This window comes from Cynocephalus volans, chromosome 14, assembly GCF_027409185.1.
Source record: "Cynocephalus volans isolate mCynVol1 chromosome 14, mCynVol1.pri, whole genome shotgun sequence".
Taxonomy (NCBI): Eukaryota; Metazoa; Chordata; class Mammalia; order Dermoptera; family Cynocephalidae; genus Cynocephalus; species Cynocephalus volans.
The window spans coordinates 76,853,116-76,870,560 of NC_084473.1; the positions used below are offsets into that span (position 1 = coordinate 76,853,116).

The 17,445-nt window shown below is 41.0% G+C and overlaps 1 protein-coding gene across 5 annotated transcripts in view; it reads left to right on the plus strand.

The window, feature by feature from the left end:
• Positions 1-17,445, plus strand: part of CTNNA2 (catenin alpha 2) — a 952,135-nt gene that overhangs the window by 620,536 nt on the left and 314,154 nt on the right. The window lies entirely within an intron of this gene.

Consider the following 17,445-nt stretch of genomic DNA (forward strand, 5'->3'; position numbering starts at 1 on the left):
CCCCGGTCCGCGGCCGGCGGATCTGGCAGGCGCACAATGTCTCACTTTGCTGCTCGGCTTGGGGCTGCAAGGGCGGCCGGCGAGGCGGGGAGGCGACTTCTAGGACCCGCAAGTTTCCCAACTACGTGCCGGATTCCGGGTTTCGCCTTCTTGCCTCCGTCCTTTCTGTCTGCAGTTCGGACTGTGACGTGGTGGGGTGAAAAAAAAAAAAACCCTCCAAACTCGGGGCTCGCGACTCCCCAGGATTTGACAGTCTGGTGAATGTCCGTCATTGGAAACGACCCCTGACCGGCGCCACCTTTTGCTCCGCCGCGACCGCCTGCCATTCGCGCCCCGGGCAGCTGCGGGGAGCGGGCTCGCTCATGCTTTGCGGGCGGCGACGCGGCGAGCGGCGAGCGGGCTCCTTCCCTCCGCCAGGCAGTGCGCGGCGCGAGCTTGCACAGGCACCTACAGCTCACTGAGTGTCGTAAGCTGCTCACGATGGTGCGTCTTCCCCGAGCACCTCAGACATGGGCAGATGGAAAAGGGGTGGGCATAAAACCAACATTTTACCGAACCACTAAAGTAATAATATGTCCTTTGATGAGACGGAAAACATTTTAAGCTTTTTGTCCATATTTCAAAAAAAAAAAAAAAAAAAAAAGGGTGGGGGGTGTAGGTAAGGGTAGCATCATCAACGACGAGATGTTTTCAAGTGGGAAACTGGAATATTCTGTGCTCCCCCCCCCCTTCCCTTTTGGGGATATATATATTTTTTCCCCTTTAAAGCTGTCTACGTAGAAGAGAGACGTAGGAATCTGTAGAGAAACCAACATTTGGTTCTTTGCTTTAGAAAAGCAACTTGAGAGAAGACACAGGAAGGCAATGATGTGGGTCTTGGCTAAGATTTCTTTTCCCCCTTGCGGGCACTGGAGTTCTACAGTCAGCCAGCCCTTTTTGGTGGTGGATGAGGGAATGCTTTCCAAACCCAACCGGTTTGGGAAGCCAGCCCAGTCCCCGTGGTGTGAGATCCCCAGTGGCAGATACGTATGTCTGTGTACAGGGAGACTTGCCTGAGATCCCTCCTGGTCTTCACCAGTCTCCATGATGTCTAAGGGGTAAAGGGTGGATTAAAGAAAGATCCTGCTGTATGACACGGAAAGGGCTGAACCTGATGTGCTGTTCATGGTGATTACCAGGCCCTGCAGTACACCCCACTGCAGTGCACCCCAGAATGTGCAGGGAAGGGGTAGTTTAAATCATAATGCAGCCTACCCCTTTCCATACACACACGCCTAAGTAAGCTTTGAGACTGTACTAAATTGTGCTGCTTTTCCTCTAAGCATGAAAAGAAACCGTTGCCTGACTATTTCCATTCACAAGCCTTTATATAGGAGACCTTACAATGAACTCTCATTCTTGTTCCGATTGGTCTGGAGGGGGTCTGCCCTGCTATTGTTGGGGACCTGTTGGTCATCTGTTAAAAAGTAAAATCCTCAGAGATGGCTGAGAAAGCCTCCTGGAAGTGAGCAACCCTTCCTTCTTGACAAAGATGTCCAAGGAGGTGGTAAGAAGAGTCAAATGTGAATCTCCAGCTCCTCTCTTTGAATTCCTATCATTTCTGCCTCCAAGGAACTAAAATTAAGTAGGCATTATCTGTAGTATTACTCACTTTGATAGGAATGAGAGTAGATTGCTAGAGCTTCCAGGTTGGATAGACTGGACAATCCAGTTCCTACTGGATTGGTCCTTAGTATCCAAGCTGAAGAGACCAACCAATGGAATCAAAGTTGTGAAACACTGGTGGTACTTTTCAGGAAAAGTCATATGTAGAGGGGCTGAATCATTCCTATTGCATTCATCTGAGCTCTGCCCTGGACATTCCTCTCTGAGATGCATCATTTAATTGGAAGGAACACAAATCTGAAATGTCCTAGACATCACATGCTGTCTTACGAGCTAGAAGAGACATTAGAAAATCAACCCCCTTTATTTTATACATGATGAAACTGAGACCGGGAGGCATGAGGGGATTATCCAAGGTCATACAGCTTGTAACTCACACAGATATTTATTGGGCAGTTCCTCCTGGTGGTGCTTTTCCCTTGCCATTCTTGATTGTTGCCTGTCTTTCACTCTTGCCTCCTACCTAACTCTGGACTGTGCACTTGCAGCATTCATCCTGATCCTGGCACCTCCAAAGTGCTGCAGAACGCTTTAACAGACAGACAAACAATTTCACCATCAAGTGGTTTCACCTCTTGCCAAGATAATTATTCCTGACAGCCAGCCGGCTGATTGAGCCATAAACTCTAAAGGGTTGAGAGGTGGGGGGCAGTGGGGGAGATGTTGGGCAGGCACAGGCAGGGGTAAACAGTGGCCAGCCATTCAGCAAGTGCTGTAAATACAAGCCACCCAATCCCCATGGCTGCTAGAAAGAAAATCCTGCTAAGGCAGGCAGCTTGGCAAAGTGGTGACAGAGACTGCCAAATGGGCAAGAAGAGGTCCCACTTTGGATGTCACTTGATTTGTAGAGCTGGTACAGAGAGGCAGAAAAGAGTTGAGTGTTGGCAAGAAAAAAGAGAATACAATTAAATTCACTGCATTTATATATGAGTTTTCTTCTTAGTATGCTACTCAAAACTTAGAAGATGCCTCTAGGCTGTAATTAAGATTTATGTGTGTGTGTGTGTGTGTGTGTGTGTGTGTGTGTGTATTGCTTTTCATATTATTATCCTGCAAATCATTTCATCTGCATGGTATCTTTAAACCTTTCCCACCTCTAATGTGGCAAGTTTGCATCTTTTCTACAGTTTTAAACCCCTTGGCAGAACTGTATACATTAACAGATTGAAATGAGCTTTATTGAAATTTAGCTATTCTAAGTTGCAGAATCCCAATTTATTATGTATTTAAAGCATACCAGCACTGATTAAATCAATGCAAATTAGGTTAAATAAGAACAACATGAATCAAGTATTTCAGTAAAGTTGAGAAACGACAACTTTTGAGTCACCACAGCAAGTTGATATGGCTGTTTTTCACGAGTTTTAATTTCATGCTTCTAAGTGTCCAACATACTAAAAAGGAAAAAAAAAAAAAAAAGGAATAACTCGCTCTTTCCTCTCATTTGTTCTGTCATATCTCTTTACCTATCTTGTGAGAGCATCTGATTCACCAGATTATCGTGTGGCTACTGTGTGTACTTGATCAATCTCTTCTTCTGGGCTAATCACAGATTTCTATTGGCAAATGTCTTCTCCTTCAATGTTGGATATCCAATGAGAGAGACTTTACATGCTTTGAAAACACCCTTGATACTATCCATGTTTGTATGGGGAAGGAGCTTAAGCCTATCTTGCTGCGCTGCTATAGCAACAATTCTAGTAGCTGGGCATCAAGCATACCACCCCCAACCATCATGCCAACATGTGATTGGGAACTGAGACCAGACCCGACCCCCACTCTGGGGTAAGAAAGGATAAGAATCTTGAAAATGTGAACTCAGCAAATGGGAAGGAAGTCTGGGGTACATGAAGTATGAACCCAATTGCCAAAACACAATCTGGAGCTAAAGGGAGGTAGAAGAGAGAAGCTCATGAAGCAAGCTTGATGCAGTTAGAGAGGCCGGAAGTGTAGCTTGGAGGAGGGAAAGTTGATCAATTCCATCTCTCCTCAATCTTATGCAATAACCTTTGCCTAATAAATCCTCCTGCTTTTTCTTAGTACTCCATGTTGTGAAGTAGGATGGGGTAGTGGGGAGTCACATATATATATATATATATATTTTTTTTCTTTTATGTCATTACCTCTCCTATTTCATCTCAACTGAAGGCCACCTCCAATGTGTTCTTTTTTTTTTTTTTTTTTTTTTTAAGATGACCGGTAAGGGGATCTCAACCCTTGACTTGGTGTTGTCAGCACCACGCTCTCCCAAGTGAGCTAACCGGCCATCTCTATATAGGGATTCGAACTCATGGCCTTGGTGTTATCAGCACCACACTTTCCCAAGTGAGCCATGGGCTGGCCCTCAAGGTATTCATTTTAATCAAAGTAGTTTGTGAACAAAGAGATTCAAGTGCAAAAAGTGAAATGAATCTGCATTCTGGGGATGGGCTTTCCATGAGTACTTTGTCAATGTTGAAGGAAAGAGAAATTGCAGTGGTGATTTTAATGTTCTGTCATCTCTAGCATCAGTCTTGATCTTTATACTGTTGTCTTTAATTTTCAGTAGCAGTGAGCCACAGCTTTTCTTTAAAAGGAAACATTTAGAGGAATTGGGGGAGGTTGGGAGTCACAATTTCAAAAGGAGAGAATAAACTCTGTTGTTTCTCTGGGCACATACTATACAGCTGGCATTTTCCAGACTATCTTGAAAGATGCATTGGAGCCTAATGGTGAACACCCTAAGGCTTCTCTTGGGAGATCTGCTTAGGAAAAACAAATCAAAGAGGGGAGATCATTCTTCTTAACAGACTTTATCCTCCTCTTAAAACAAGACAGTGATATGGATAGCAGTGAGAAAGCACCTGCCCTGCTCAATGAATGATGTGAGTAATGGGAGTAAAGCAAGAAAGTCAAGTTCATGAGCCCTGTCCTGCTGTCCTGGGCCCCTCTCCACAGGTTTTCTCTGTACTGGCATGTGCTCTGATCAATGCCATATCAGACTTAACTGTTTTATACTCTTCCATCTTTGCTTACCTTCTTTGTAACTATTCTTCAAGTTGATGTCAAATCTCCTGTTTCCTTAACTGACCCCCAGCCCCATCATGTATGTAAAGCAGTCCCTCATTCTTCTGAACTCCATTAACAACTGACCTTTACCAATCTTGTGGTCCTGTTTACATTATATGAGTGTGGAGGTAATTTTTAATTATAGTATTTTAGAATGGAAAGGGACGTTAAACATCTTGGAGACAAAGAGTAGAAAGATCTCAGTTGGGGTTCCCGCTTTGCCATTTTTTATCCCTGTGACCCTACACAAGTCACTCCTTTGTCAGTGAAATAGAGCCAACGATGGCTATTTTAAAGGATATTTGGGGGAATTAAATGGATGAAAATGTAGGCCTGGGACCAGCAGCCTTAGAGCTTGTTAGAAACGCAGATTCTCAGGCCTCTCCCCAGACCCACTGAATCAAATCTGCATTTAACCATTTAGCCCCAGGTAATTCAATAAATTTTGAGAAGTATTCTATTGTAGCACTCACAAGGTCTAACCTGAAATAGAAACCTAAGTATCATTGATTCCATATTTATATAATTAAGGAACTAAAAGGGAAGAAACAAAAGTGACTGCCCACCCTTGGTAGTGGAATTGGGTCAAAAAAAAAAAAAAAAACCCTTCTGGATCATTTCTTCTTTTTCCTGTTAGATTTTAAACACATACAATGCAAGATCTGTGTCTATCACAGTCCCTAGCATTTAGCAGGGATCTTGGTAAGGTTTGGTTGCATAATCATACAGCAGGAGGTGTAGAGCCCTCATGGGTGCTAGCTTTAGGCACATTCAGCTGGCTTTTTCCCATCTTATCCTGGGAGATAATGGTGTTCTGACTTCCGGCATGAGACTTCGATTGCAGGCTCCTAAAGCAGGCAGAGTTGCATGGTGATTGATCCGACAGGGTAGTCCAACATGTTGTCCCTTCACAGGTCCAATAGTGGAAGGGTCAAGACAGCAGGGACATGGGAGGGGAGGTGGGTTGGAGATGCATTAGGGCTGTGTTCCCAGGAACACTATGACGTTACCAGAGTTTGCCTACATTATTCCTCAGTTTTCTTATTACTGCCATGTTGCTACTATGGCAAGTGTGTATTTCTCATGGACACTCTTATTATAGAAAATTGCAAAGTAGAGAAAAACAAAATAAAAAGTAAAATTTTAATGAAGATTAAGTCAGCTAAAATCCAGCCATCCACAGATAATCTATTAAATTTTGAGTATGTATTCTTTTGGAATTTGCCCCCTCTTGTTTACTAATTAGGTTGTTTCTGTTTTTTAACCATTATAAAATATGCTGTGATGAATACCCTCCTACATGTACCTTTACACATTTAGGCGATAATGTCCTTAAATGTTAATTCTAGAAGTGGAATTTGTATTCAAAGGGTGAGGACTTTTAAAAGACTTCAAGAATGTAAGGCCAAATTGTCCTCCTGAAAGGTTGTACACGTTTCACGCTCGATAGCTCTTTTCTTGCTTTCTCTTCTCCTTGAGAAACCCTGTCACAACACAGATTTTAAAACACCCTTTGGTCCCCTCTCCCTCCTCTGGCTGAGACACCAACTCAGGTCTCTGCCTGGGTCTGTTCTTGGTGTCTTGGAACCATCCTCCCTCCTCACACCCATTTCCTCATGCGTCCTGCTGAAGCAATTCTCCTCCAGAAAGAGGGTTGGCCTTTGGGGCCTTCCAGGTTCCTTCTGGGAATTCATGACCATTTGATTCCTTCTTCTTATGAAGTAGCTGGCAGGCCAAATTATTTTCACAAAGGTGTCAATATCTGAAAATGGTTTAATCCAGTGTTACTTAAAATACTTTGTGGGTGTAAGAGTATTCAAATATATTTGTGAAATGCTCAAGACTCTGTTCTGTCCTTTGAGATTCACAATGCATTATTTATCTCAATCATAAGAAATCTTGTTTTTCATAGTTTCACTCATTTATTTGGGATATCTATTAACACTAAGCCAATGTGCCAGAATAGTTTTGAAAACATTTATTTAATTGCAGTCCATAGGTGCATTTGACTTTAAATTGGCTACAGGTATCACCACACCAAAAAGTGATTCTAATGTTCAGATTTTCAAGCACTATAGCAGAGTACTGGTGCAGGAACCTTTTTTTGGTCAGGTCCCAAGAAATTATGGGGCTAGCTAGACAACTACAGTTCTTTTGCTTGGTATTAGCAAATCTTCTCCTAGTCACAAATAATGGAAGCAACTTAGTTCCGTAGAAAGTTTTTTTCCCCTAATACACCTTGACAATTATCTTGTTTTATAGAATTTTGCAGATGTTGCCAATTTTGTCCTCACAGATACAATGACACTCCCTAAGGACAGACCTACTATTTTCCTGCTTTTAGGACTCTCCGGTATCTACCTCCAAAGATGGAAGATCAGAAGATCAGATATGAGAGACCACATAGAAAGAGCGTGGAAATTGCCACTTAGCACTGGTAAACATATCCCCTCTTTTCTTAGTACAGTGTGACACGGTTCTGGGTTCACAGAGACTCTTGTTGAGTTGAGTTTATTGACTCAACTGAATCTTTGCCTAATTGATAGCCTGTGGAATCTGAACGAAATATAAAACTGCTCTATATTACATTGACATATAGGCACAAAATATTAACCCAGGAAGATCCAAACTTTTAGAGTTGAAGTCACGCAGATTAGTGCCATTTACATTAATGGCAGGTTATATTTTGTGTAGGAAATCCCCCTACCATCCATGAGCGATGAGCTAAATTAACCTGTCCAGGTGAATGCATTCATCTGTTCATTTAAACTGTCTACCATCCTTAGGTACCATTTCTTAATCTTCTACAGGAACCTTGAAAATGCCTTTTAATTACTTAACATACATGTTTGTGGCTGTTCTTATTTGCTTGTGTTAGTTTGTTTTAAGTCCAATGGAGGGCTAGCTGATGAGAAGCAGTTAGATAAAATGCGGTCTCTGCCCTCAGTGTACTCAGATCTGGAGTGGGGTGATGAGAATCAGCACAATATGATCCATCCTGTGGCAAAGACGTAAATGAGAGCTGTGGTTGGAGAGACTGAGCAAGGCCAGCCAGAGGAGCTGGGAGGAACAGAAGAGTGGTTGACCAGATGGATGCTTAGGGAAGGCTAATCTATCCAGTAGGCAAAGTCTGTGAAAAATCTATGGAGAATTCTGGATGCCTAGTGTGTCTGGAGCATAGGTATGCAGGGAAAGGGGTAGGGAAAGCTGAGAACAGAGTGTTAGTGTAGAGCTAGCTTGGGAAGTCTTTCAACCTGGAATATGATTTCCAAAATGTGTGTGCAAGAAATAGAATTTTGATGATGGTCTTGAACATGAAGAGCAAGAAAAAGGATACTGGAAGCAAAGAGAGCACTTGGGCGGCTACAATATCTCCCCAAGTAAGATAGTGTGTGGGGCTGAATATATTAACATTAGAGATGCACGGGTCAGGCCAGGCACAATAATAGTTCCGCAGTGGGATTGACTAGCTTTTAAATGGAACGTTTTCTGAGAAATAATTTAAAGTTATTTTGTTAGGATGGGTTGCTCCAGCATGGAGAGGAGGCAAAAAGAAGAGTAAGATGTGAAAGCAAAGCTCTATTATTTGGAGCTAAGAGTAAGCAATTGATGATCCGGACAGGGAGTCTGAGGAATATGCTTGGTGGTTATAGTGGTGGCAGTAGATAAAAATCCCAGCAAGAAAGATTAAAATACTGCTGAGACACAAATTTTTCACTGTCCAGTAGGGTAACATTGGATATGAGAAGCAGCTGGATGATAAGGAATGGCAGGGCCCGCATTACCTACAAAGTGCATGTTTTGATTAAATTCATTCTCATTTTTAAAAATCCTACTGTATTAGTAAGCAAGTGATACTGCAGGCTGTATTCAACTTGTGGAATACCAGTTTGCAAAGCCTTTTTTAAAGTGATGGTCCTCAGGGCCGGCCCGTGGCTCACTTGGGAGAGTGTGGTGCTGATGACGCCAAAGCCACGGGTTCAGATCCCTGTATGGGGGTGGCCGGTTAGCTCACTTGTGAGGGCATGGTGCTGACAACACCAATTCAAGAGTTAAGATCCCCTTACTGGTCACCTTTTAAAAAATAAAAAATAAATAAAAAATAAAGTGATGGTTCTCAACATGGAGGAATAGGAGAGGGCAGAAGAGGTAGAGCTCACCTCAATAGGAAGGAAAGTTTAATAAAATTGAGGAACATTGCCCTAGTCCGTAGTGAGCAGCCTTTACTCTATAGGTGTGACCATGGGACTGTCATTAATATGTATTTCACGTGGCTGTGAAAAAGAAAAAATATGGTTGAGATTGATAGGTTTTGAGAGGACACCCAGATGGTCAAGGATCACCAGCATTGGAAGAGGATGCCTGACAGTGAGTAAACCTGCAGAGGAAACATGTGACGGCATCTGTCTGCCTAAGGGCTCTTTGTCAGTGACTGGCTGACGTTGAGCGTATCCTTCATCAGCATCTCATATCAGTGCAAGATTATTCCTTTGTGGATAGACTTTATATTACCTTCTCAAACATGAAACAAGGTGATAGGTGGAGATCATGTCTTCAGAGGCAATTCTATATTTGCATTTTAGCAGAAGACTCTGAGACATCTAAAAACTTAGTGAAAAGAGTTTCTGAAATTTCTGAATCTCTGTTAGGTTGAAAAGTGTTCTGCCATTTATAAGCTGTGTGACTTGGGCAAGTGACTAAACCTCTAAGAAGTATTTAACATAGTAAAATTAAAAAAAAATTTAATCATAAAAATAGAAAGTAGTTGCAATGCTATTACAATAACTACTTATATCAATTTCTATTATGTAAAGGCAAAATTATATCATCCAGGTTGAAGGCAAGAGGGAAGAAGAACTGAAAGCACAAATGGCATCATGTGCCACTAACTTAGACATTTAATTGCTCCTTAAGTATCAGTTCCTACTTTAGATGCTGCATAAAAAGCAAAAACCAAAATCCAAACAACAAAAAATGCCCCCAAAATGTGGCTAAAACAACAGTCATTTATTTAGTTCATGGTTCTGTGTGTTGGCTGAGAAGATTTTCTATATGGACCAGGTTGACTGAGAGCCACTGCTCGCTCAAGTGTCTGTGATCAACTGGAAAATTAGCTGGAGGCTTGACAATCCAGGACGGTTCCACTCACAGAGACGGCAGTAGACAGCCAGCTGTCTGGGGCCAGGCTGACTGACTATAGGTTGGGGTAACTCAGTTTCTCTTCCTCCAGCAGGCTAGCTGGGGTGCAATCATGTGGTGATTACAGAGCTCCAAGAGCAGCAAGAAGTCCCAGTGCACAGCATTTTTCAAGTGTCAAATGTCCCCAGGCCAGGAAGTGATGGACCCAGTCTTCCTTCAGACTCGAGTGCATGACGCCATGAGCTGCTGCTCACCAGGGCACTGGCGTCCTCTCTCCTGTCCAACTCTGACCCTGTGTTGGGAAATCGATGTTGTCTGTCGACTAAAGCTAAGCACGTGATCAACCTGAGTCAGGGAGTGCAGAAATAGGCTCCGTCTCTTGATGGTAAGGGGAAGAATTCATGGTCATTTTGCAGATTAAATAGCAGTCGTGGCTTTATGTCACTATAACTATAAATACTAAATGCTCTCAAGTGATTTTTATTTCTCAAGCCATATGACCCCAGAAGTATCATCCATAAATACTGAGGAGGACCAACAGTGTAGGCATCACCTACAGCTTGTTAGAAATGCAGAATTTCAGGCCCCACCCAAGACATATTGAATCAGAATCTCCATTTTTACAAGATCCCCAGGTGATTCATAAGCCTGATAAGGTTTTAGAAGCACTGTATTTTTTGCTATTCTGTATCCTTTCCTTCCCTAGGGTTGCTATGTTCTCCTGTTGAGTGATAGATCTTTGATTTTTGAAAGGCTCCAGAACTGTTTCCTTCTGCACAACTGAAACAGAACAAACACAGGTTTAAACAGTAAAACAGGTTGCTTCACAGCATGAATAGCTGGAGAGAAAGGGTATAACATTTTTCTGCTCAATTGTCCTTTGCCTATAAAAATAGAAATGTAAAAATTACAATAACAGTAGATAAATATTTTAAAATATTGTATTAAATCAGGAAGTACCATTTAGATGTTAGAGCAATTTTTTAAGATGTAGAAACAGCTAGGCACCTACTTACTTGAACTGACCTTTTACGTTTGTGAACCATTACTTAACTGGACCTTGGTTTTCTGAAGGTCCAAAGATGGACTCTCCAATCTGGAGTCCACAATTGAAAGACCTCTAGAACGTGTGCAATCCCTGGGTTCTCTTTAGGATTTTAGATGAGTAATAACACCAGCAGAATTTATTAAGCCTTTAGCATGTACAGGCTCCAGGTCTAAACTTATAGAAAATGCGAGTGTAGATTCCCTTCTCTTCATACTCAAGAAGAGACAGGAAAGGGAGGGAGGGGATGCCAAGCTTTTGATACAAGTTTATTTCACCAGGCTGAGTATAGACAAGTGGCATCTAAAAGACTTGTAGCTTTTCTCAACTTTTGACTTTCTTTTAAGTGAAGGCAACTGGTTACAACTTCCAATGCCTTCCCCTAGTTTGCCTTTTACCTAAAGGCTAAACAGAAAAAAAAAGGGGGGGAAATGAAATTTTGCATGAAAGCCTAGTGCTGTCATTCTATGTGAAGTTTGCTTGGGATATTCTCTTCTTGGAATGGGACTTCTTCTTTAAAGCTATAACTAATGCTATTTTAACTGTATGTGCTTTGGGATCCTTTTCTTGTCAGTAAATCAGTCAGTCAATTGATAGTTAACAAACATCGACTGAGCACTTGATCCATGCAGGTATATTCTAGGTCTGGGGATACAGTGGGGAACACAACCTTGTAAACAAACAGATAAATAAGATAAGTTTAGGTACTGATGAAGGGAAAATTAACATAGAACCACGTGGAAGAGAGACATTGAAGGAAGGGACCTACATTATCTAAGGTTAGGCAAGGATTCCTTGAGGAGGTGTCATTTAGTTGAAACCTTTATGATGAGTAAGAGGCAGCCATTTAAAGCTTCACGAGAGGAGCATCCCAAGCAGAGGGAACAGCACGTTCCAAGGCCCTGAGAATAAAACAAGGCCACGCTCGAGAGACTGTAAAATGGCTAGCATGCTGGAGTGAGTGAGATGGGGTTGAAAAGAGGGAAGGAGAATTTCAAACAAAAGACACACTTCCTAAAAAATCAATGCTCCTTTTTATAAATTTTCACAAATATCCACCAGCATCTTCATCACCTCCACTAAACCTTATAGAATGATTATCTCAGGCACTAAATTAAAGCACTTAAATATATTAATTCCATTTATTCCTCAAAATTCTATGAGATCCTACTGTTTTCCCAATATACACAATTAAGGCACATAAAACCTAAGCCACTTGCCTTAACACAGCTGGTGTAAATGATATGTTTATTTTTTACATTCCCTAGACCTTGTAGGGGACAACTAACAGAGCTGAATACTAATCAGCTTTTTGACTCTGTAATAGCCAAACTTGACTCTTCTTTTTCCCCAGGGTTAAGTCCAGAAAGTGGGGAGATGGGGCCTTTCTCCTAGGTTCCCACACCTCTCGGCTCCCTTCTCCCATCTGTCGCTGTTCATGTAGAGGAAGAACAGAACAGAATACCAATGACCACACACCTCAGAAAGCTTGCTTTGTATGTGGGGGTCTAGATTCATTAACAAGTTCCTCATACTTTCCCTGCACTTACAACACCAATTTAAACATAACCCAGTGAAGTCATGGGAATAGGCAATGATCAACTTCATGATGCTCAGATGTCAGTGTCCAAATACATCATCTGCTACGTCCTAGTAAGTATTTTCTGCGTCAAGCAGGTTATTTTTTCTCAACTGCCCCTAAGTAGTAATGCTCATTTCAGTATTCTCTAGCCTCTGTGTTGTCCCTCTGATTCTAACCTCTAAGTCCCACCTTCTTTCTAAGGGCTCGCATTCGTGTAGACTATTCACCCATCCACCCACAATCCACGTCCATATAGCCACCTATCCATTCAGCAGTCATGTAGTAGGTACTTACTCTGTTTCATTAACTGTGCTAAGTGCTAAGGGATATGATATTTTGGGTAGCATTCTCTTCTTTGAAAGGTTTGCTTGCCAGTGGGGTCATTGCATTCCCAGAAGTCCTATTAATCCCTGCGTCTTTAAACTATTATCTAAAAATTAAGTGATCTGTTAAATACTGTCTTAAATTGCTCTCTAGTTATTTCTGCATACCCTATCTCCTCTTTGTCTTTTCATGGTCCTAGTCTGAAATTTCTGAAGGGCAAAGTTCAGATCATATCTCTGGTGTAGTGAACATAGAATTGGAATAGCTATGTTTAAATTCTGGTTTTGCCACTTATTAGTGAGTGATCTTTTGCGTAAACTCGTCTATACAATGAGTGGAAGTTGGATTGGAGGGTTTTGAAGGTTCCTTTTAGCTCTGACATTCATGAATTGGTGAATTCTGAAATACCTAACAAGGGCTAGGCAGTGAAGGGGATACTAAATACAAAGGTCTTGATAGCTTGTTTCAGAGGCGTTTACTTCTAACCTGTTTATGTGGTGGGTGGTTTTTAAATGGTAATGTAACTTTGCCAATGGCTTATAGACTGAAACAAAATAAATTTAAAAACAAACTATGGACATATCATATTGGACCTATCTTGTGAAGCTAGACCTTTAAACAGGGTCTTAGTATAGATGGGGATTCTTTCCCAGCCCATAGAGCAATGCAGGCAGGAGATACAACCCCACACTAAGCCAGTTCTCTATTTCTGCCTTTATTGGGGTGCTGCACCTTACACTAGACATACAACATTGCCAGTATCAGAATGATCCTAGAAAAGGTGTTAGTGTATATTTAAACAATTCATAACTGATGATCAGAGGAAGGTAGGATGTTGAGCGTTTGTTTCTATACTTTAGGAACTGTTATCAAAGGGAGAATCTTATTCTTTATGAAAGCCTGTCACAAAGGGGAGGCTGGCCTGGCTGTACCTTCTCTGCTTACATGGTCATCTTGAGTTCTTTAGACCATATGCACAGGTTAACTATGTTCAGATAGTAATAACTCTGTACGTGTAAGTACTCATTTTAGAAACAGAATTCTCTAAAAGAATTTAAATTCATCTACTTAATTTCAATGTTATTGATGTTTGAAAGATGTCTACCAATTTGGAATGTTGTTTAATGGAATTCAAGTACTTGCTTTCAATAAACTTACCTAACAAGGGTCAATGGATACCAACCAGTTGTTGTTTTTGTTTCAAACAACTAAATAGTTGTTTGTCAAAATGAAACTGGTATATTGCCAAACTGGCCACATCTCTTCAAACCCAAACAGGGTTTGTTTCATTACATAATATGGTGAATGGTACATCTCTCCTATAGTTGTTGTGAACATTGCAAAGGCTTCAGAAATCTCTTTGAGATCCAAGTATATCACTCAGGATATTATTCAACCAATGTGGAGAGCAAAGCACAGTTTGCTTTGATGGTTTTGCTCTTTCAAAGTCCCTAAGGGGTGAAAAAGAAAAGCATACTGTGTGATGTGGACATATTGAGACTGTATCTAGGTCTTCAATTCTAGAATCCTGCTTTCCCAACTGTCATAAGAATTCTTGACTTATAATGTAAACTAGATGGCATTTACCACCCACCTACCTGCAGCGGTGTCAGGGGGTTAGAATAAGACATATACAAAAAATCCTCTAGAAATATTTGATGTTCTCTATAAGGACAGTAGCAACTCAAGGACTGGGCCCTTGTGGAGCAGTGAGAGTGGCTCTTCCTATAGCCCGCTGGTAGGAAACGTGGCAAGGTTTTTCATCCAACTATTTTGGGATCAGAGAAGAGGGGGATTGAATGCTATAAAGTAATAATCAGAATGTTAGAGAATAATCTTGCCTGATTCTGGCATTTAGTGACAGCCTTAATCTTAGGCATTATTTTTCATCCATTTAATATTTTTAAAAACTCAACAATAAATGCAGAATTGACTATTAGAACTTAAGTTTCTTCATCTATAAAATGGAATTAATGTTATTGTTTTACAGCACAACTTTTAAGGAAATAAACATAAGATGATACATACACAAAAGGTTTTAAAGTCACATTCTACAGCTGTAAAATATTTTTGTTTTTGTTATTTTTGTGAGGACTACCACTAAAATAGTAGACTTACATTTAGTATTGCCATTTCCCCCTTTCTTTGGCCAAATAATTACATTTCTAGCAAAGTGGAGATTCTTGGGGGAAAAAACTTTAGTGTTTTACCTACCTCTGTTTTTCTCCCTTGACTCCAGCATCCCTTTTACCTACCCCTAGGATTGAGACATGGCTTACCTTTTCTGAATTGTGACATAGTCAGCTGCTTGCCTCACAGAGTAGTTCAGTGAGAAACAGATCATTTGAAATCATCCCCAGATGATTGTCATGTAGAGTTACAGTCCTTACCTTCATGCCTTACTAAATATCAAGTGTAGTATGAAGAAAGGTGACTTTAAGAAATCATTTGATTAGTCTTGGACTTAATTATTAATTTAGACCTAACAATTATTAATATCTTGCCACTTTAGCATCATTATTTTTTTTAAAGTAAATCTCTGATCTCATTATATTTTACTCCTAAGTATTTGGTGTATATGTTCAAAGAAGACTTGTTTTTTATATAAGCAAAATACCACTATCAGATCTTAGCAAACTAATGATACTTCTTTAATATCTAATACAAAGCCCATATTTAGATGTCTCCAATTATTCCTCAAATTTTTTTTTTTAGTAGATTTGTTTGAATCTAGATCCAGATTATGTCTCCATATTTCATTTTATTGGGGAGGTGTTGACTTTGAGGGGGCAGAAAAGAATAACCCTAGGAATTTCCCTAAGCAAATGAGTCTGCCAGACTGTGCCAACATTGGTATTTATTCACTCATTTAAATATTTACTGAATTTTTAAAAATGTGCTAGGTGGCACAGATAAATGGATATAAAAGATAAATTTGACATGATGGGTTCTCTGACGTGCCACATATAAAAATGATGAAAAGGAACAATATGAGAAAAGTTTATAGCAGACATAATATGGAAGAACATGATAACCTACTAAGTAAATATTTACAGTGTGTAGAATAGAATGGATAGGACTCTTGGAGAAAAAAGGAAGCTGTCAAGGCTTTGGAGATTTAATTGAGCAGGTTTGGAGATTTCGTATCAGGGAAAAGATGGCACTAGATAAACAGTATTAAGATGGTTCTCCAGGCATGACTGGTGATGAGGAAGTCCTGGACCAAGCCCGACTGGTGGGAACAGACATTCTTCCAGGGTAATATCTATTGGACAAAGTACAGATCCTGGGGGAAGTGCACTTACAAGATGAAGTGAAAGCGTATAAGAACCATTGATTTGGAGAGAGAGAGAGAGAGAGTGTGTGAGTGTGTGTGTGTGTGTGTGTGTGTGCGTGTTTATTGAACAGCATATTTTAGAACAATTTGTGATGTATAGAATTCATAAGATATTAATGAATGAACTACAACCAGGGAAATTGTGGAATACATTTTTTTTAAGCCTGTGATAGTGAGCATAAAAAATCTGTTTTCTGATAGATCAGAAGGCTATGCATTCTAAGTCCAGTAAACTGTGGCAAAGTTTAGTTTTTGTTAATGTGTGTATGCACGCACTCGTGGGCTCTGGTGAATGATAAAATGCTAAATCACGGGTGGTGGGAAATATTAATGTAAGTTTAGTCTTTACTGTGACTGTATTTAATCAATACCTTATTTCTGCTAACATGTTGTGCGAGGCTGGCTCTGGCTTGGTAGGTAATCTATACTCTAGGAAAAGCTATAGCCCTTTCTGAAGGTGCTCTGTATTTTAGTATTTTTTTTTTCTTTCTTTTTAAACAAAAAAGTGTATTGGGCTTCAGAGTAGAGTGGCCATTCTTGCAAAAGAAGCAACAACAGAACAAAACATAATTTTTAATGTGGCAGATTTTTTTTTTTTTTTTTTTTTAAAGATGAGGCTTGAGACATTCCTGGTATGTGTAGAATTCCACAGAACCACTTTATCAGAACACTTAGCTCAAACCTCATTTTTTTTTTTCTTTCTAGCAAGCAAATTACCGTCTGATAATCATACTTAATTCTCTTCTTTCTAGTCTACTACCAGCCTTTTATTAGTTGGAGCCACTAAATCAAACTCAGAATAGGTCATTGTCAATAAAATACCCGGTGATTAAAACTAAGTAATATAGGGATTTCCCTAAACCCTTTATTTGTGTAGAGTGAAAACACAACCAGATATATGTGTGTTCTGGAACTGGAGAGAGATGGTGCCTTCCGCAGCTCACGCTCTGCACGGAGCCAATTCCCTAAGCCAGTGAACCTATTTACCATTGTCATAGTAACACCCAATTCGGGCCCACGTAGACTTAATCCTGAGAGGCAACTGTTCCCTTGCCTGGGCGGCCGAGCTCCCCGCAGGGCTGGCTGCCGCCCCCGGGCTCCCGCAGCTCGGGGACAGCGCGCGGCGTCGGGGGCCGCGGGCCCCACGCGCCAGCCTGGCCCGGGCGCAGACGCGCTGTCCCGGCCGCCGCCGCCGCCGCCGCTGCGCACGTTACCATGACGATCGGGAACGCGTGTCGGGGGAGGTGGGTGTCAGCGTGGCCTTGGCTGTTTCCCAAAACCCAGTCACTTTTGCTGGTTCATCGG